The 20,272-nt window shown below is 40.9% G+C and overlaps 1 protein-coding gene and 1 pseudogene across 4 annotated transcripts in view; one reads left to right on the top strand and one right to left on the bottom strand.

Annotated features, from left to right (window-relative positions):
* Positions 1-2,150: 2,150 nt before the first annotated feature.
* The window catches only part of KLHL8 (kelch like family member 8), a 64,223-nt gene continuing 46,101 nt past the window's right edge, over positions 2,151-20,272 (top strand). For all 4 annotated transcript variants that reach the window (XM_074396413.1, XM_039468528.2, XM_003923986.4 and 1 more), the window contains exon 1: positions 2,151-2,313. The gene's annotated coding sequence lies outside the window, so the exon portion shown is untranslated. The remainder of the gene's footprint in view (positions 2,314-20,272) is intronic.
* LOC101044899 (glyceraldehyde-3-phosphate dehydrogenase pseudogene) lies at positions 14,650-15,574 on the bottom strand (annotated as a pseudogene).

The raw sequence follows: 20,272 nt of genomic DNA, 5'->3' as shown, positions 1-20,272 counted from the left end.
GGGAATTTATCTTAAACAGCAAGGATTAGGTACAAGAGAGTGTAATGGAATTTATCTTAAACAGGCTTGTTTGCTTATATTGACCAGGAACCGACCTTTGATAATCCACACACCTGACCTTTGAAAGGGGAACAAAAAATGTCAGTTACCTACAGGTGGCATTTGCTCCAGGTTTTCGGCATTGTGCCTGGACTGAATAAAAGCAAGCAGCTCCAGCTTCTGGGGCCTGCTCTCTGACCGCTAGAACCAGGCAGTCACCTACTGGTCTTACACTGCATACCTGTGTCTGAGTACTCATTTCATCCACTGGCCAGGGTCTGCGGGACAGACCTGGCAAGTCTAGACAGATAAGAGAAATTCAGAGAACGACTTCATTCTGTGCTTTGGGAGAGGCAAAGAATTGAGAGGCGGGAGGGCTAGTGGGGAAGGTAAGAGAGAGCTTGAGACTGCTTCCTCAGTTCAACTTGGCAAAGCCTCATATTTTGGGGGTATTGATTTCTGAACCTCAATAATGACATCATGTTCCAGACACATTTTATGACTTTTCTTCAATGCATACTTTTAAAAAACTCATCTTACTCTATTTTTCTAAAGGTATTTGCATTCACTGTGAAAAATACTAACGCTGTAAAGAGGAATATTTTGAAATATTAAGAATTATTTGGCCAGGCTCAGTGGCTCACGCCTGTAATCCCGGCACTTTGGGAGTCTGAGGCAGGTGGATCACAAGATCAGGAGTTCAAGACCAGCCTGGCTAAGATGGTGAAACCTCGTTTCTACTAAAAACAGAAAAATTAGCCGGGCGTGGTGGCAGGTGCCTGTAATCCCAGCTACTCAGGGGGCTAAGGCGGGAAATTGCCTGAAGCCCGGAGTCGGAGGTTGCAGTGAGCCGAGATCATGCCATTGCACTCCAGCCTGGGTGACAGAGCAAGACGACTTTTCAAAAAAAATTTTTTTTTTGATTTATTTTTTAAGACAGCGTTTTTCGCTCTTGTTTCCCAGACTGGAGTGCAATGGTGCGATCTCCACTCACCACAACCTCCGACTCCTGGGTTCAAGTGATTCTCCTGCCTCAGCCCCCTGAGTAGCTGGGACTACAGGGGCGTGCCACCACGCCCAGCTAATTTTTCGTATTTTATAGTGGAGACAAAGTTTCGGCGTGTTAGCCACGATGGTCTCGATCTCCTGACCTTGTGACCCACCCGCCTCAGTCTTCCCAAGTGTTGGGATTACAGGCGTAAGCCACTGCGCCCGGCCAAAAAAAAATTATTTATATTTAAGTGTAAAAAAAGTGATTTTTTTTTTGAAATTAAATTTTAAATTCAAGTAGTTTTGGGGTTTTTATATAAGATGTATATATATACAGATATAGATAGATAGATATGTTCATTTCTATTAACATCGATGTGCTAATGTTCATATGTGTTAATATTAACAAAGGTCCTAGGATTAAATTTATTCTGAAATAGACTCCTAGGATTGTGAAAGTTTGTGGTTAGTCTGGCAAAAGACCCATTTAGGGGAATATCTTTATTTTAAAAATTTTTGTTTTTTGCTGTCTCTTGATCTCCCGCCTCACACATCCCACTTTATTGACATTATAGAAAAAAATTGATTCATTTCAACAGCATTTTTACTTACACTGTTTCTTAGCAGTGAGCGCTCAGGTCAATCACTGCTTTCTTAGGTTTACAAACTGGGTATGTGTTTATAAACACAAGTTGTTTTGTACATCCTTTGTAGAGCAAGTGGTGAAAGTGACACAGGAATAAAAGCAAGCCTTTTTTTCCCTTCTTTTTTTAAAGACATAAACCTAGGAACACTCAGAGCCGCAGAAGGGGGTTTGGTGGACAGACAAACAAACTGCCACAGAAATGAAGCATGGATAAATAAGCTCAAAGGAATTTATGCAGTGTTCTATTTCAAGATTTGTTTCGGGGACGTCCGCCACGCCCTGGCCGCCTTCACCAGGCCGGGCAACACTGCCCAGTCCCTGAGACCCGGCCGCCCACTAGAGAGCCGCGGGGGCGAGGCCGTGGGAGTGGACTGCGGGAGGAGGTCCCGAGAACCACACTTCCCAGAGTGCCGTGCGCAGCCCTGCCCCGCCCTGCCCCGCCCCCGGAGGCCGCCGCTTGCTGGGGCTTTGGTGAGAGGACGCCAGTCGCCCGCCAGGGCTCCGCGGGGTCGTGCAGGAGAGCGCGCGTCTGCCGGGTGCTCGAGCGGTTCTGTTGAGGTGCCGCTGAGGGCGGCCGGGTGACTCGGCTGCAGCCTTAGCGACTCCAGGAAGAACCGAGCAGAGGGTCGAGGATCGAGGTAACGGGACGCTCGTGTCCCCTCAGTCCCTTTCTTCTTTGTGCAGTGCCGTCCGCTCACGCAGAGCCCTCCCTCACCCCAGCCCCAAGTCGCAACACGGTCCCGTCTCGGGTCACTGGCGTGCGGAAGGAAACTCGAGCCCTCGTGCAGCAGCCGAAACTCCGCAGCTGAGAGGGCTTGGGGCCCGGACAGCGAGCGCTCCAGCCCCCGACCTCCCTTGCACCGCTTCTGTCGCCCGGTTGGCGGGAGAAGCAGGGTTATGCTCCCGTCTCCCGGAGGGCAGCCCCAGCCTCTGGCTCCGTCAGCCTCGCCTGCTGCTCCTTGGCTCCCTCCTCCCCGTCTTTCGAAGTGGGGCCCAGACGGATGCTTCGCGGGGCCAGGGCGAGGGCAGGCACGGTGCGGCTGGCGCGGGTTCGGGGCCCCAGGAGGGTGGCCGGACGCCCCCAGGAGCCGCGGCCTGCGGGGGGGCGGGGCGAGTGGGCCACGCCGCGCGGGGACGAGGCGGGGAAGGCACTGCCTGTCCCCACTCGGGGGGCTTGCTGGCCACGCTGGGGGCGCCTTCCCGGGCGCGGCGGTGTGGACTTTGTGGAGAGCGTCTCTTGGTGTGGAACCGGGAACCGCAGCCCTCTTTGCAGCCGCGCCGCCGCCGGGTTGAGCTGTTGTTACCGCCGGGATGACAGCTCCTCACGCCTTCCACTCGGTGCCGGGCTCAGCAGCTTGCTGGTTTCTTCAGAGAGCGCGATTTGGCTACATAGCTTGCATTTTCTACGTGCCTCGTGCTTTCCTGGACTTGCGCTGTGTTTCCCTCTTGGCAGTGTTGAATCGGGTGATTTTTCATAGAAAATGTTGAGTATTCTTTCATCTGTGTTAATGACATAACTTTATTTTTGACTCTTTGCCCTAAGCTAATGTTACCAGTTTAGAGGCATACTTTGGGAAAAGGTCCTTAGAACCTGAGTTGATACAAGTATCTTATCTGCTGGTTGCACGTTTTCCCCTTTGCATTGTTTTTGTCCTACCAGATGGTAAGTGTTGGACTCGGTGTTCTTGATTCTCTCCCTAGAAGGAAATCCTGTTCCCGCATCCTTCTCGTGTTTTGGCCCAGCGGTACTCTTGGGCGCGCAGAGGACTGCTGCTAAACACTGCTGGCGCCTGGAAAGCTGCTTGGAGATGGTGGTGGCTTTAAGCTGCTGCTTTTCCTCAGACTTCCTCCTGGCGCCCTCCTTAATTTGTCATTCTTTCTTTCTTTTTTTTCTTCTTTCTTTCCAAAGAAGAACTTAATTTGTCGTTCAAGCTGACTGACCCACTTCAGACTTCAAACTTTAGTCACTTTATTAGTCACTTTAAAAAATTGCTTTTAGGCCGTGCGCGGTGGCTCACGCCTGTAATCCCAGCACTTTGGGAGGCCGAGGCGGGTGGATCACGAGGTCAAGAGATCGAGACCATCCTGGTCAACATGGTGAAACCCCGTTTCTACTAAAAATACAAAAAATTAGCTGGGCATGGTGGTGCACGCCTGTAATCCCAGCTACTCAGGAGGCTGAGGCAGGAGAATTGCCTGAACCCAGGAGGCGGAGGTTGCGGTGAGCCGAGATCGCGCCATTGCACTCCAGCCTGGGTAACAAGAGCAAAACTCCGTCTCCAAAAAAAATAAAAAATAAAAAAATAAAAAAATAAAAAATAAGAAAGTTCGGTAAAATTTGATCTCACCTACTTTTTATTTTTTTAGAGCAGTTTTAAGTTCACAGCAAAACTGAGTGGAAGATACGGAGATTTGCCATGTATCTCCTACCCCTACAGAGCCAAAATACCTCATTAGAGTGATCTGCATATTACAATTGACAAGCCTATATTGACGTACCATTATCACATCCACAGTTAGGGTTCAGTCTTGGTGTTAAACATTCTGTGGGTTTGGACAAATAACGCTTTTGTTTTATCAAGAACTTTTGAGAGCTGTAGAGAACTGAAATGGATGTTGTCATTTTAAAAAGATTAAAGAGACTGTTGCAGACATCTTAAACATTAATTTCAGAAGTTTTTGAGTTGTGTAAATTGAATGTTTAAATTTTTGGTTACTTATAGTGAAATTCTCAAAAGAGTCACATTTTTATTTGTATATTAAGAACTAAAGGGCCCCGCATGGTGACTCACACCTGTAATCCCAGCCATTTGGGAGGTCAAGGCAGGAGGATCACTTGAGTCCAGGAGTGTGAGACCATCCTGGGCAACAAAGTGAGACTCTGTCTCTATATTCCAAAAAAAAAAAAAAAAAAAAAAGAGACCAGGCTTGGTGCCTCATCCCTGTAATCTAGCACTTTGGGAGGCCAAAGCAGGCCAATTGTTTGAGCCCAGGAGTTCAAGACCAGCCTGCACAACATGGCAAAACCCTATCTCTACAAAAAAAAAAAATACAAAAATTAGCCACACATGGTGATATACACCTGTGGTCGCAGCTACTCAGGAGGCTGAGGTGGGAGGATCACCTGAGTCCAGGGAGGTTGAGGCTGCAGTAAGCCATGATTGCACCACTGCACTCCAGCTTGGGTGACAGAGTGAGACCCTGTTTAAAAAAAAAAAAAAAGAGATGAGGGAGGATAAATGCTTTGTAAAATAACAAAATGTTGGCCGGGCGCGGTGGCTCAAGCCTGTAATCCCAGCACTTTGGGAGGCCGAGGCGGGTGGATCACGAGGTCGAGGGATCGAGACCATCCTGGTCAACATGGTGAAACCCTGTCTCTACTAAAAGTGCAAAAAATTAGCTGGGCATGGTGGCACGTGCCTATAATCCCAGCTACTCAGGAGGCTGAGGAAGGAGAATTGCCTGAGCCCAGGAGGCGGAGGTTGTGGTGAGCCGAGATCGCGCCATTGCACTCCAGCCTGGGTAACAAGGGCGAAACTCCGTCTCAAAAAAAAAAAAAAAAAAAAAAAAACAACAAAATGTTGTTTTCAATGACTAAAATTCATTTGACGATGTGTTTTTTCTGAACAAAATGTTTTGTGTTAATCAGTGAAGCAAGAGGGAATTAAGCAGTTTAAATAAATTAATTTTCATTTACTCATGTCAAGATATGTCTACTACAATAAAAACGTCACCCATTAGTCTATTTTTTAAAATTCTGTTTTCTCTGTTTTGAGGGGCTTTTATGGAAGCATCAGATTATAATAATGTTCTGAGCTCACTTCTGGAACTACGCAGTTCTTTATTAGAATCCCAGCTCTCCACTTGCTGGCTGTATGAGCATGGCAAGTTATTTTCCCTCTTTCCTTAGCTGTAGAAGGGGGATAAAAATGATACATACTTCTATCTTACCAGAATTGTTGTGAGGATTATTTGGTATTGTATGTGAAAGCACTTTGTAAACTGTAATCAACTATAATATTCATTGATGTTGCTAGTCACATGTTATATTTTAAAATGTTAGTATAATTTATTTACTGGTGGATATTGCTATGTAAATAGTGTCAGTTTCTTTCTTTCTTTCTTTCTTTTTTTTTTAAATGGGTTGACCATGCAAGAAAGTGTGTTGTTTGGTTTGGTTATGAATGATTTGGTTGGTTCTTGAGAATCAGAGAATTCTGGAAGAGGTTTGTAGGGACCTTGGGAAATTTTCTACTTCATCTCTCTGATTGCTAACCTGCATCTGTGAGTGTGCCCATAAATGGTCTTCCAAGGGTCTGTGCACTCTGTATATTTATACTTTTCTGGGGAGAAATTAAATGAAAATTTGTACTTTTCTGGGGATAAATTAAAAGAGCCTCATAACATTGTTCCCACTAAAGGTTTAGAAAACCACTAGCTTCGTTGATCTAGGCAGGTTTCTTTAACAATGTTAGAGATTATTATTTTTTTCTTTTCTTTCTTTTTTTTTTAAAGACGGGGTTTCACCATATTGGTCAGGCAGGCTAGTCTTGAACTCCTGACCTCAGGTGATCCACCCGCCTTGGCCTCCAAAGTGCTTGGATTACAGGTGTGAGCCACCACGCCCAGCCAGAGATTATTTTTAAAATTAGTTTTTGGTTTTTGCGTGTGTGTGGCGGGGGTGTAGGGTAAGGAAAGAAAACGGGTCATTTTTGAAGCACTGTGTGCCTGTTTTTCTTCCAAGGCTAGAAGTTGATATTCATGATGTACTACCTTCATGTGAATAATAGTGCTGCTACTTCTACCTGGAAGTGATATCATTGATTGATTACTTATAGTTAGGCAGATATCGTCTACTCCTTCTTCTTCCCCACCCACAGCCTTGATGGGCAATAGAATGGTGGCAGAGAATGGCACTTTAATACAATCCAGCATGTCAGAATATTATTTAAAATGCCAAAAGTTAATTTGGCTTGTTTATTCTAAAATTTGGATGATCTGTTTTCGCAACAAAACACCCAGTGCTAAAGAAAATTAAGTATTTAATCTTTCAAACTAGATGATATGTACACAATCTGTTGTATAATATTTCTAATGTATCATAAGAGTACAAAATTAAATCCTAATTGATCACTGACTTACTATTGCTAGTGTGGAATGAATATGGATATGTATGTTTTCAAGAAATTTACAGTTTGCTTTTATAGGTTATATTATAATTTTGATTTTAATTTGTAACATTTAAAACTTATTTGCCTTTTTGGAATTTCTGAATCACATATAGTTCTAAATCTGAGTTCATTCTTAAAAGAGTTTGGAATTTTGCCCTGTTTTCTTTGTATAGTGATTGCTGGGCTATAAGGCTTTAGAGTGTGAAACCAAGTTCTGTTTCTGGATCAGTTACCAATAGCATACACAAGGTTGGGAGAGTATGAGGTGAATCAAGTGATGCTACGCAAACTTACGAATGAAACTGTCCATTAAGTAATATTGTCTTTATCCTTGAGATCTTTTTCCTTTCATATTAATATTTTCATTTAAAATTGAAATGTTTTTCAAAGTTCAAGGTTCTAAACCAATATTTGGGAATTTATAGAATAAAGTAGCAGAAGTGTGGTTCTTTTTAAAAACAGTCTGAGAAGACTTAAATAAACCTTAAAGATAAGTAGTAGAGATAAATACCAATTTTGCAGCATACTTTATATATAAAAGGTAAGTCACTATGCTGGATCTGTAGTTATTTTAATGCAGAGGATTGCTTAACTTACTTTAATAATGAAAGTTTGAATTAATTAGATATGGAAAACAAAAGGGAATAATTTCAGCAAAAATTTTACCTAAGGGAATCCTATCATTTTAAGAAGATCAGTGATTTTTATGCGTATTCTCCTACACTGAAACCTTTAAAATTCTGTCTGGGCATGGTGGCTCATGCCTGTAATTCCAGCACTGTGGGAGGTCAAGGCAGACGGATCAATTGAGACCAGGAGTTCAAGACCAGCCTGGTCAACATGGTGAAACCCCATCTCTACTAAAAATACAAAACTTAGCTGGGCGTGGTGGCACTTGAGAGGCAGAGGCAGCATGTAATCCAAGCTACTTGAGAGGCAGAGGCAGGATTATCCTCATCTTTTCTATAGTGAGTTCCTGATAGCAGTCTCATGTAGAGCATTATAAAGCATATTTTATTTCTTTGCTGGAAAAAATGTTGATTGCAGGACTGTGTTCCTGACCAAGGACTGAGGATCACATAATTTATAAAAGGAGTAACAAAACAAAAGTAATAACATTTATTTATTGAATGCTTACCATGTGCTAGATACAGAGCTAAATACTTTATATAAATTACTTCATTTACCCCTCACAAAAATCTTAGAGCTGATGCTCAGAGTAATTTTGAGTGACTTGCCCAGGGCTACACAATTAATATGGAATCCCAAAACTGTCTAGCTCTAAAGTCTCTGCTGCTAACCACCAGTTTATGTTCCTTATGTCACATATGGCTGACAGATTTCTCTCAAAAGCAAGACAACAGCTTCTGTAATTTTAAATAGCAAAATGTGCTACTGTAATTTAAAACTAAAAGGAAACTGATTATCTAAACCCAGGGTCAGCAAATTGCTGCCTGCAGGCTAAACCAAGCTTGCTGCCTGTTTTTGTAAGCAGAGCTTCCTTTTAAAATGAAGACGCTGAGACCCAGAGAGATTAGGTAACTTCCCAGTAATGTAGCTAGTAGTAATCCAATGTCAGTAACTATGTTAATGAGCCTCTGAAAGTCCGCCAATGCCGGAATCCCATGCTACCCCCTAAACTCTATGTAAGGTCAGCAGTGTGCTCTATTCAGAGGGACTGTGCCTGGTTGGCATAGCTATCCCTTCAGTAAGTAATAAATTCAGCGTTATGCTTTTCATTATGTTTCAAACATCCAGTGGGAAATATCCCATACTTTGATACTTGGTAGCAAATTATTGATAAATTAAGATTTTAGTAGGCGTTATCTTAAGTTCAACTTTGTCACTTCTCTGACATTCTCAAATAATGAGTAATATGGGCCCCTCTTAAGGTTCACACATGTAGTTCACATATTTAGGTAAAATTTAGGATCTTTCTTTTACTACTTGATACTAGACTTTTAGACCACCATGACTGTGATAAACTAAGTGGCCCAGTTCAAACAAGGAAATGATTACCATAAGGTGTCAATGGAATTCCTTTTTAATAAAACAGATTCCAAATGGAAACATTTTACAAAGTATTCAGTGTAGTGAGAATATTGTTTATAGACCCTGGAAATGACATTAGTATTTAACAAGCAGGCTTTAATAATAGTAGCATCTAATATTGCATATGTCGTTTAAGGATGGGGACATACTCTTAAGAAGCATGTTAATAGGCAATTTTGTCATTGTGTGAATTTCGTAGAGTATACTTACACATCTAGGCTATGTGGTATAGCCTGTTACTCCTGGGTTACAAACCTGTATAGCATGTTACTGTACTGAATACCATAGGCAATACTGTAACACAGTGGTTATGTATTTGTGTGTCAACATAGAAAAGGTACAGCAGTCTGGGCACAGTGGCTCATGCCTGTAATCCTAGCACTTTGGGAGGCTGAGGTGGGTGGATCACAAGGTCGGTGAATCACAAGGTCAGTAGTTCAATACCAATCTGGCTAAGATGGTGAAACCCCATCTCTACTAAAAATACAAAAAAATTAGCAGGGCGTGGTAGCAGGTGCCTGTAATCTCAGCTACTCAGGAGGCTGAGGCAGAGAATTGCTTGAACCTGGGAGGCGGAGGTTGCAGTGAGCTGAGATTGGGCCACTTCACTCTAGCCTGGGCGACAGAGTGAGACTCTGTCTCAAAAAAAAAAAGATACAGAAAAAATAAAATGTTACAATCTTAGGAGACTGCCATCATCTATGCATTGGTTACTGTCATCATCTGTTGCTGACCAAAACACTGATAGAAAGCACATGACTGTAAAGACTGTAAATGCTATTATTAAGAAAACCTTTTTTTTCTTCCTCTTTTTTTGAGATAGGGTCTCACTGCATTGCTTAGGCTGGAGTCCAGTGGCAAGATCATGGCTACTACAGCCTCAACCTCCCTGGGCTTAGGTGATCCTTCTACCTCAGTCCCGTGAGTAGCTGGGACTACAGGTACAAGCCACCATACCTGGCTTATTTTTAAATTTTTTGTCGAGACTGGCTCTCACTATGTTGCCCAGGCTGGTCTTGAACTACTAGGCTCAAGCAGTCCTCTCAGCTCATTGGTAACTGGTTGTTTTTAGCTTTTCAGTTTTCAAAATAAAATTTTTAGGTTGTATAACTCGCAGCCTAAGTATCAAGATATTTCTTAAAAAGTGGAACTACTACATCAGAGGGCACTAAATTAAAAGGATTTTTGGTATCTTAGTTAAATGGAACTTGCAAAGGCTTATATGAACAGCAGTGTGTGAGATTATTTCCTGACAGGTTTACCAGTTTTATTTTTTGTCTTTGCCAATATTTATTTCATTGATTAATGAGGATTAACTTTTTAATATTCTCATTGATCATTTTTCCTCTTATAATCTACCTTTTTTCTTTACATAAGGACAGTTTTAGGCAGACAGTGTTGCTGTACTACTTACTGAAGGCCGTGTTATTGTTGATCTCTACTTGGTTATTCTTCCTTGAAGAACACATCTGTCTAAAAGAAGATTCTGACATCAAGCTGCTTCAGGCATCTAATTCTCACTTAAGTTTAACTGTGACTTTGACTTCAGCACCAGTAACCTCTCTTATCAGTCTTTCCAGTTAGACTACTAGATCTCTCCATCGGCTTTCCTATCAGTATCAAATTTCAGCATACCCTGACTTCCAGTTAGGAAATTATCCTTTCCAACTCAATGATCTCAGCTCACTGCAACCTCTACCTCCCAGGCTCAATGGATCCTCCCACCTCAGCCTTCCCAAGAGCTGGGACCACAGGTGTGTGTCACCATGCCTGGCTAATTTTTGTATTTTTTTGTTACGATGGGATTTTGCCTTGTTGTCCAAGCTGGTCTTGAACTCCTGGGTCAAGTGATCTGCCTGCCTTGGCCTCCCAAAGTGCTGGGATTACAGGCTTGAGCCACTGAGCTTGGCCAAGAAAAACGTTTTTTTAAAGTCACAGCAGTAACTTGTTGGAAGTCATGTATACTTTGAGTAGGAACTATTGAAGCTATTATACAGCTTTTCAAACCAGCTTTTGGATTGTTTGACTCAAAATTTTACAATTTTATTCTTTTGTATATAAAAGGAAATAATGAATATCATCTACTTTTTCCCTGACTTAAAAGTAAAAATGGAAATTTTAAGAAGAGTATTACCTTTGAAATAAAGTGATTCAAAAATTGAAGTAAATGTCTTATGCACAGTGTTTAGTGAAAATCATTTAAGCATATATTGATTTGGATTGTAGTAGAAAAATAATCTCTAGTGTTCATAATCTGTTCATTCATTACAAAAAATATTTTAAGTACTTCTATTTGTTTATTATGTTACATGTGTTGACTGAACATGGTAGTGATAGCAGTGAAGAGATGGTGCCTATATTTTACAGGCTTATATAGTGTTACAGGGAAGACTAGTAGTGAATAGGTACTTATTATAAGTAAAAAGTATTTAAAATTTGACCAAAAGTTGAGGTTGTGATACACTTTATGATAAGTGCAATGAAAAAGACTTCAGATTTTTGTGGGAACACAGAGGAAGTACTAGGAATAGGGAATATTTTTAGGGATAGCCTTAAGCAGATGAACCTGAGCTGAGTCTTAGATGATGAGCAAGAGTAAGCTGATAAGGGGAGAGTGGTGGTAAAGGCATTTCTGAAAGAGTGGAAAACCTGAAAGGAGGCAGAGAGGTGTGAAACAGCTTATAGCATGTGGACAATTAAACACATTCAGGTTTTGCTCTATAGAACATGAGAGGTAGGGTTTGCCATTTTGTTTTTTCACAAATATGCAGAGGTATCAACTTTCCGGTGTAGCTCTAAAATTAATCACACACTGCTATAAAATATCTTTTCTATTTAAAATCTTTAAGTGGATTATAAAATAACTAATTATTTCACAGATATGTAAGAGTTGGATTTTGGTAAATGCACACACAGCCTCTGTCAGCTTTCAGGTGTAGCTCTAAAATTAATCAGATCCTGCTATAAAATATCTTTTGTATCATTTAAATTCTTCATCCAGCTGAATTATAAAATAATTTCTTTTAAGTTATTTTAAAGAGGATTGTGTCAAATAGAGTACTACAGCAGCAATTATATTATGGCATTGAGGTTTGTTTTGCTTGTTTTGAGACAAAGTCTTGTTCTGTTGCCCAGACTGGAGTGCAATGGCGTGATCTTGGCTCACTGCAACCTCCACCTCCCAGGTTTAAATAATTCTCTTGCCTCAGACTCCCGAGTAGCTGGGATTGCCCGCCACCAGGCCCAGCAATTTTTGTATTTTTAGTAGAGTCGATGTTCCCCATGTTGGCCAGGCTGGTCTCAAACTCCTGATCTCAGGTGATCTACCCATCTTGGCCTCTCAAAGTGCTGGGATTACAGGTGTTACAGGTGTGAGCCACCATGCCCAGCCGGCACTGAGTTTCTTAAAAGGTGCCTTCAAAGTGCCATTTGGGGCTGGACGTGGTGGCTCACGCCTGTAATCCCAGCACTTTGGGAGTCTGAAGTGGGCAGATTGCTGGAGCTCATGAGTTTACCACTAGCCTGGGCAACATGGTGAAACTCCATCTCTACCAAAAATACAAAAATTAACCCAGTGTAGAGGTGCGTGCCTGTAGTCCCAGCTACTCAGAAGGCTGAGGTGGGAGGATGGCTTGAGGCCAGAAGTCAGAGGTTGCAGTGAGCTGAGATTGCGCCACTGCACTTTAGCTTGGGCAATAGAGCCAGGCCTTGTATCGAAAAAAACAAAGCAAAACCCAAAACGGAACACCAAGTGCCATGTGGAGTTCCTCTTTCTGTTTAGTAGTCTTTTGATTAATGTGTAGTGTGAAAACACAGTCACTGTGCCGCAAAGAGTTATGAGGATAACACAGTGTAAAGTGAGTTAGTACAGTATTCAGTGTAATGATATTACATATTGATATTACATGCTAAAATATGTTAGAGATTATAAGTAGAAAGGAAGCTAGAGAAAGAGAATAAGGTGGTCTGGCTTAGCATAATAGTATCTTTAAGCTTTAAACCTGTTTTCTGTAATTCATTGTAAATGATGTTTACATATAAAAATATATTACGTAATTTTGTTACATATGCTCTGCATTGAACCATAAGCCTGTTTGCTTCTGTTTGAAGTATTTTTTCTTCATAACTTCCTCTTTTGTTGATTGATATGACTTCACTGGCACTTAGAAGAGCAAAAAAAAAAAAAAAAAAAAGGGAATCAACTTCCTGTCTGCTTCATTGTCATAACATGGCAGCATGTGACTGAAATGGACATCTGTGGCATGTTATGACAGTGACATGCCATGGATGTCCATTTCGCTCTCGTTTTGTGTTTTTAGTCTTTTAATATATTTGAGGAAGGAGAGGTATATCATTTATTTTTCTCCCTAAGAATCAGAATCTTAGATATATATATATATATTTTAATTCTGGCTGTTTAAATTCTGGAGTTTAGGCTGAATTTCATTTTTACTTGATACTAATATACAGTCTATAAGTCCTAAAGTCTGCTGAGTTCCTTAGGCAGAGTGAATAGTATTTGAATAAGGAGCTTTTCCTGCTCCTGTCTTCCTATTCTATCATATATTATAGATCTTTAAAAGTTGAGAACATTGCTTTCTTTAAACAGGCCATTTTAAGAGAATTTGGTATAGACAGTTTTTAAGCTGTTATATCTTACCCAAATCTGTAAAAATAATTTTATAAAAATGAATATTTATTAAAGCCTTTCCTGCTGGGTGTGGTGGCTCACACCTGTAATCCCAGCACTTTGGGAGGCTGAGGTGGATGGATCACCTGAGGTCAGGAGTTTGAGAATAGCCTGGCCAACATAGCCAAACCCCGTCTCTACTAAAAATACAAAAAAAAAAAAAAAAAAAATTAGCTGGGTGTGGTGGCACATGTCTGTAGTCCCAGCTACTCCAGAGGCTGAGGCAGCTTGAACCCTGGAGGCGGAGGTTGCAGTGAGCCGAGGCCATGCCATTGCACTTCAGCATGGGCAATAGAGTGAGACTCTATCTAAAAAAAAGAAAAGCCCTTTTCATAGAAATAGTACTCTGACAAAGGGAAACATTTTGTGACAATAGTAACAAAACTTTCACTCGATAGAGGTAGAGTAGGTTGTTGTAAGGGAAAAAAGTGCATGGTCATTTTGAATTGTATGTACTTTAACTTAGTAAAGTTAAAAAATAAGATATTAGTGATACCTACTATCGTAATACTCAGATAGTTAGGGTACAAAATATGGCATGACAAAGTAAGTAAAAGAAGACTCCTGGGCGCAATGGCTCAGGCCTGTAGTCTCAGCATTTTAGGAGGCCCAAGTGGGAAGATGGCTTGAGTCCAAAAGTTGGAGACTAGCCTGGGCAACATGGCAAAACCCCATCTCTAGAAAAATACAAAAATTAGCCCAGCATAGTGGTGCATACCTATAGAATTGCTGGACCCTGGGAGATCAAGGCTGTGATAAGCCAAGATTGCACCACTGCACTCCAGCCTGGGTGGCAGAGTAAAACTCTGCCTCAAAAAAAAAAAAAAAAAAAAAAAAAAAAAGACTCACTAGACTAAAAAGAGTTGACCCAGGTTTTTTTTTGTTTTTGTTTTTGTTTTTTGGCTAAGCACAGGGGACTTTATTGATGGTACGTGACAAGGTGGGGCTCCCTAGACCCCTCCGTCTTCAGAGGGTCTGCATGGAACCTGTGAAGAGGGGAGACTCTTAGTAGGGAACTGGAGTGTGGCAAGGACTTCCCAGCAATGAGGGCCTCTCTCTTCCTCTTATGCTCTCACTGGGGCTGGTGGTTTGGGGGTCTTACTCCTTGGAGGCCATGTGGGCCATGTGGTCCATCACCCTGTTACTGTAGCCAAATTAATTGTTACACCAGGAAATGATCTTGACAAAGTGGTTGTTAAGGGCAGTGCCAGCCCCAACATTGAAGGTGAAAGAGTGGGTGTTGCTGTTGAAGTTGGAGGAGACAACCTGGTGCACAGTGTAGCCCAGTATGCCCCTGAGGAGCCCTCCAACATCTACTTCACCACCTTCTTGATGTCATCATATTTGGCAAGTTTTTCCAGATAGCAGGTCAGGTCCATGACCGACACCTTGGCCGTGGTGACACGGAAGGCCATGCCAGTGAGCTTCCCATTAAGCTCAGAGATGGCTTTGCCCACAGCCTTGGCAGTGCCAGTAGAGGCAGGGATATTGATCTGGAGAGCCCTACAGCCATCACACCACAGTTTCCCAGAGGGGCAGTCCACAGTCTTGTGGGGAGCAGTGATGGCATGGACTGTAGTTATGTGTCCTTCCATGATACCAAAGTTGTCATGGTTGACTTTGGCCACTGCGCACTATCTATTTTGCAGTTGGTGGTTTAGGAGTCATTGCTGACGATTTTGAGGCTATTGTCATACTTCTCATGAGTCATGCCCATCGCAAACACAGGGGCATTAGCAGAGGGGCAGAGATGATGACACTTTTGGCTCCTCCCTGCAAGTGAACCTCAGCCTTCTCCATGGTGGTGAAGACACCAGTAGACTTCGTAACATACTCAGCATCAGCATTGCCCCATTGGATTTTGGAGGGATCTTGCTCCTGGAAGATGGTGCTGGGATTTCCATTGATGACAAGCTTCCCATTCTCAGCCTTGACAGTGCCATGAAATTTGCCATGGGTGGAATCATACTGGAACATGTAGACCATGTAATTGAGGTCAATGAAGTGTTTATTGATGGTGACAATATCTACTTTTCCAGAGTTAAAAGCAACCTTGGTGACCAGGAACCCAATATGGCCAAATGCATTGACTCTGGCCTTCACCTTCACTTGGTGTCTCGGGGATGTGGCCAGAGATGCATGAGAACATGCGGTTATCTGTCAAATGGGAGGAGCACAGAACTGAGTTGGCCCAGTTTTTTACATTGTGGGGGGAAAAACCAGCCCATAGAGATCATGTTAATTCAGTCTCTCGGAACTCTGGCTCATTGTAGGCAAATACATTGATATTGTTAAGACACAGTCTTTGAAAAAGAGTACACTGTGTTAAGCAGGCAAGTCTAAAATACAAAAGGAAGAAAGTGAACAAGTTGGAGAAATACAGAGTACTATGGGGGTTCACAAGAAAGATCACACCCCATTGGGAGAATTAGAGAAGACTTCATAAAAGAAGCATTATTTAAGCTGGGCCTTGACATCATTCCCTCACAAGGAATAGCTTGAGCACTTGCAAATATATTTGAGGAAAACTGAATAATGAAGTCTGTAATATAGTGGAAAAATAATGGACTTAATCACAGCTAGATTGAAACCCCATCTCCCAACATTTCTAACTGTGTGGCCTTGGGCAAGTCAGGGATGCTAGGACCATCTATAATGTGATGTTTAAACGAGAGTATATTTAAGATTTCTGGCAAAATAGATAGTGCGCAGTGGTTTTGTAAGTAGTTTTTCCATCTTCTTTCCCCCTTTCCATACCTTATATAAAAAAAATGAATGGAGAAAAAGACTGAAAGATAGACTAGAGCCAGAGCAGTGAGGACTTTGAATGCCAGGATAAGCTGAACTACATATATTAAGCAGCTGTGAAAGGGTAATTAGAGCTAGATAAATCTAGCCACATCCAATCTTTGATAGGTGTTTAGTGATGGGAAGGAGGGAATGTGGTGATTGGTTAGGCGAAGTCATTATAATACAGGTTGGTATATGATGTGCATCTGAACTAGAGTACAATGAGAGTGAATAGAGTTCTATAATAATAGGAAAAAAGGGATGGGTGAATAGGAGAGATTTTTCCAAATAGAATCCAGGAGAATTGAAGTGGATAGGTTGTGAAAGTTGAGAGGAGAGTCAAATATGGCTCAAGTTTTGAAGTAGGATAACTGAAAAAAATGGTGTTGCTACTTGTGAAAGTAGGGTAATTTAAAAGTATAGTGAGAGAGAAGATAAGGACCTTGGTCTTTCATATATTTTGTTCTGTAATTATATTTCATTTATAAAGTGCTCTGAACAGTAGTGTGGTAGTTAATAGCACAGGCTGGGGAGCCCTGCTGCCTAGGTTCAGATCCTGGCTCCACCACTTACTTGGGCTTTACTCCATCTCACTGTGCCTCAGTTTCCTCAGACAGGGCACAAATATGGCATGACAAAAAAAGTGAAAGAAGATTCCTGGGCACAGTGGCTCAGGCCTATAGTCTCAGCATTTTGGGAGACCTAAGTGGGCAGATGACTTGAGTTCAGAAGTTCAAGACCAGCCTGGGCAACATGGCAAAGCCCTATCTCTACAGAAAAATACAAAAAAGCCTTGTATGGTGGTGCACGTCTACAGTTTCACCTACTCGGGCAGTGAGGCAGAGGTGGGAGTAAAAGGGCAGAATAAAAGTAGCTACTTCGTAGAGTTGTAGTGAGGACTAAATGATTTAATTCACCTGCAATTAGAATAGTGGCTGGCAGACTGTGTTTTCTATCATAATGCTGATGATGGTGTCTGCTTTTATAGTGTGCGTGTGTGTGTGTGTGTGTGTGTGTGTGTGTGTGTGTGTGTTTTATTTGTTTTCTTGAGTTAGAATCTTGCTGTCACCCAGGGTGGGATGCAGAGGTCTGATCACAACTCACTGTAGCCTCAACCTCCTGGGCTCAAGCGATCCTTCCACTTCAGCCTCACAAGTAGCTGGGACTACACCACACATGGCTAATTTTAAAATTTGTTGTAGAGACTGAATCTTACTGTGTTGCCAAGGCTGGGCCCAGGTGATCCTCCCAGCTTGTCCTCTCAAAGTACTAGAATTATAGGCGAGTGCCATTGTGCCTGGCCTGCCTTTACATTTTATTTTGTGAGCTGATTTATCTCTTAAGCAATAGAGTAGCTTGTGATTATATTGCTTTGTGTCTTTTGAATTTTATCATGAGTATATTGGAATGCAACTTTCTTTTTTCCATTTTATTTTTTATCATATAGCAAAATTGACATTTTGGGGGTACAAGTTCATGAATTTTAACAAATGTGTAGATTTGTCTAATCATCACCCAAATCAATTTTAAATTAACATTTAAAATAGATGCAAAATAGTTTCATCATCCCATAAAACTCTCTTTTTGCCATCTCCTTTTTGTCATACTCTTTCCCTGCCCCTCATCCCTGGCAACCACTGACCTGTTTTTCATCACAGTGATTTTGTCCTTTTGAGAATATCATATAAATGGACTCATAGACTATGTAGTAACCTTTTGAGACTAAGCATCCATTGAGATTCATCCAAGTTGTTGCATCTACCACGTTTGTTCCTTTTTATTGTGGGGTAGTGTTCTATGGTATGGTTTTACCCACAGTCTTGTTTATTCATTCAGTTGTTGAGGGTTATTTGGATTATGGATTATTTTCAGTTTTCAGCAGTTGTAACTAGAGCTGCTATATGTTTTCAGGTGCAAGTTTTGTGCAAACACGAGCTTTCATTTCTCTAGGTTAAATTGCCAGGAGTCAGATTTCTGGGTCATAGTATGAGAGTATGTTTAACTATGTAAGAAACTGCCACATTCATTCATTCATTCATTCATTTGAGCAGAGGTGCTGTTTTGCATTTCCACCAGCAGTATATGGAAATTCCAAGTGTTTCATATCCTCACCAGTACTTGGAATTGTTAGTATTGTTTATTTTAGCCATTCTAATAGATGTATACAGTAGTGGTATTTCATTATGATTGTGGGGTGTGTGTGTTGCGGGGGTGGTGGCAGGGTCTTGCTGTGTTGCTTAGGCTGGAGTGTAGCGGCTGTTTACAGGCATGATCAGCTGATAGTGCACTACAGCTTCGAACTCTTGGGGTTAAGCAATCATCCTGCATAGCTGAGACTACAAGCACACACCACTTCACCTGGTTCATTATTTTAATTTTCATTTCCCTAATGACAGTGATGTTGAACACCTTTTTGTGTGCTTATTTGCCATCCATATATCTTCATTGGTGAAGTGCCTTAAAGTCTTTGGTCCATATTTTAATGGACTTATTTTTCTTACTGTTAAGTTTGCAAGTTCTTTATATATTTGGGATGCAATTTTTTTTTTTTATCAAATGTGTGATTTGCCAACATTTTTCTCCTGGTTTGGAGCTTGTCTTTTTATTCTCTTATGGTGTCTTTCTCATAGCAAAAGATTTTAATTTTGATGCAGTCCATTTTAGCCATTTTTTTCTTTCATATTTAAGAACTAGTAGCCTGACCCTGAGTCATGAAGTTTTTCTCCTATGTTTTCTTCGAAAGTTTTATTGTTTTATATGTAAGTTACATGTATATATATATGGCATAGAATGTGTTTTACGTATTATATAAAATGGATCAGAAACTGTATAAAACTATAGCCAGGTGCAGTGGCCTCCAAGTTTAAGGCTACAGTGTGCAATGGTTGTGCTTGTAAATAGCCACTGCACCCTAGCCTAGGCAACATAGCGAGACCCCTACCTCTGAAAAAAATTTTTTTTAAACCTTATAAAGCTGTGTGTGTGCATATGTGTATGTGTGTATATATATATGTCTATATTTACTTATAGTCTCAGATCCATTTTTTAGTTAATTTTTATATTGTATGTGAGCCTTAAGACAAGATTCTTTTTTGTTTTAGACACAGGGTATTGCTCTGTTGCCCAGGCTGGACTTGAACTCTGGTGATCTTTTTCCCTTAGTCTCCCAGGCACAAACCATTTTATAGTTTATATAATCCTTATAGTCCTTATAATGGATTATAGTTTATATAAACTATAGTCCTTATAATGGATTATAAATTATAATCCATTATAATCCTTATAGTCCAGCTATAAGGATTCATTTTTTCTGTGTGTGTAGATGTCCAGCCCTAACATCATTTGTTGAAAAAACTGTCTTTTCTCCATTAAATGGCTTTTGTACTTTGTCAAAAACAATTGGTCATATTTGTCTGGGTCTACTTCTGAACTGTTTGTTCTTTTCTGTTGATGCCTCTCCATTCACCATTACCATCTTGTCATTTTTTAAAAAATAGGCCTTTTAGAGTTACAGAAAAATTCTATATACGTTCTTATCCTCTTTCTCTATTATTTACATTTTACATTAGTGTGGTAATTTGTTCCAATTAGTGAACTAATATTGGTACAGTAGTGTTAACTAAAGCTCATACTTTATTCTGATTTCCTTAGTGTCTTTTTTTTATATAAATTTTACACTTAGCTTGTCTATACCTACAAAAAATGTTGCTGTGATTTTGATTGGAATTGCTTTAATCTGGATATCAATTTATAGGGAATCAACCTGTTTACTATGTTGAGTCTTACAGCCCATGATTCTTTTATCTCTTCATTTATTTAGGTTTTCTTTGATTTCTTCAACATCTCTCAGCATACAGATTTTGTACATTTTGTTAGATTTATACATATTTCATT

The sequence above is a fragment of the Saimiri boliviensis genome, chromosome 3 (assembly GCF_048565385.1).
Source record: "Saimiri boliviensis isolate mSaiBol1 chromosome 3, mSaiBol1.pri, whole genome shotgun sequence".
NCBI classification, from domain to species: domain Eukaryota; kingdom Metazoa; phylum Chordata; class Mammalia; order Primates; family Cebidae; genus Saimiri; species Saimiri boliviensis.
Note: the sequence above shows the minus strand (reverse complement) of the source record. Positions and strands in the feature narration are given on the sequence as shown.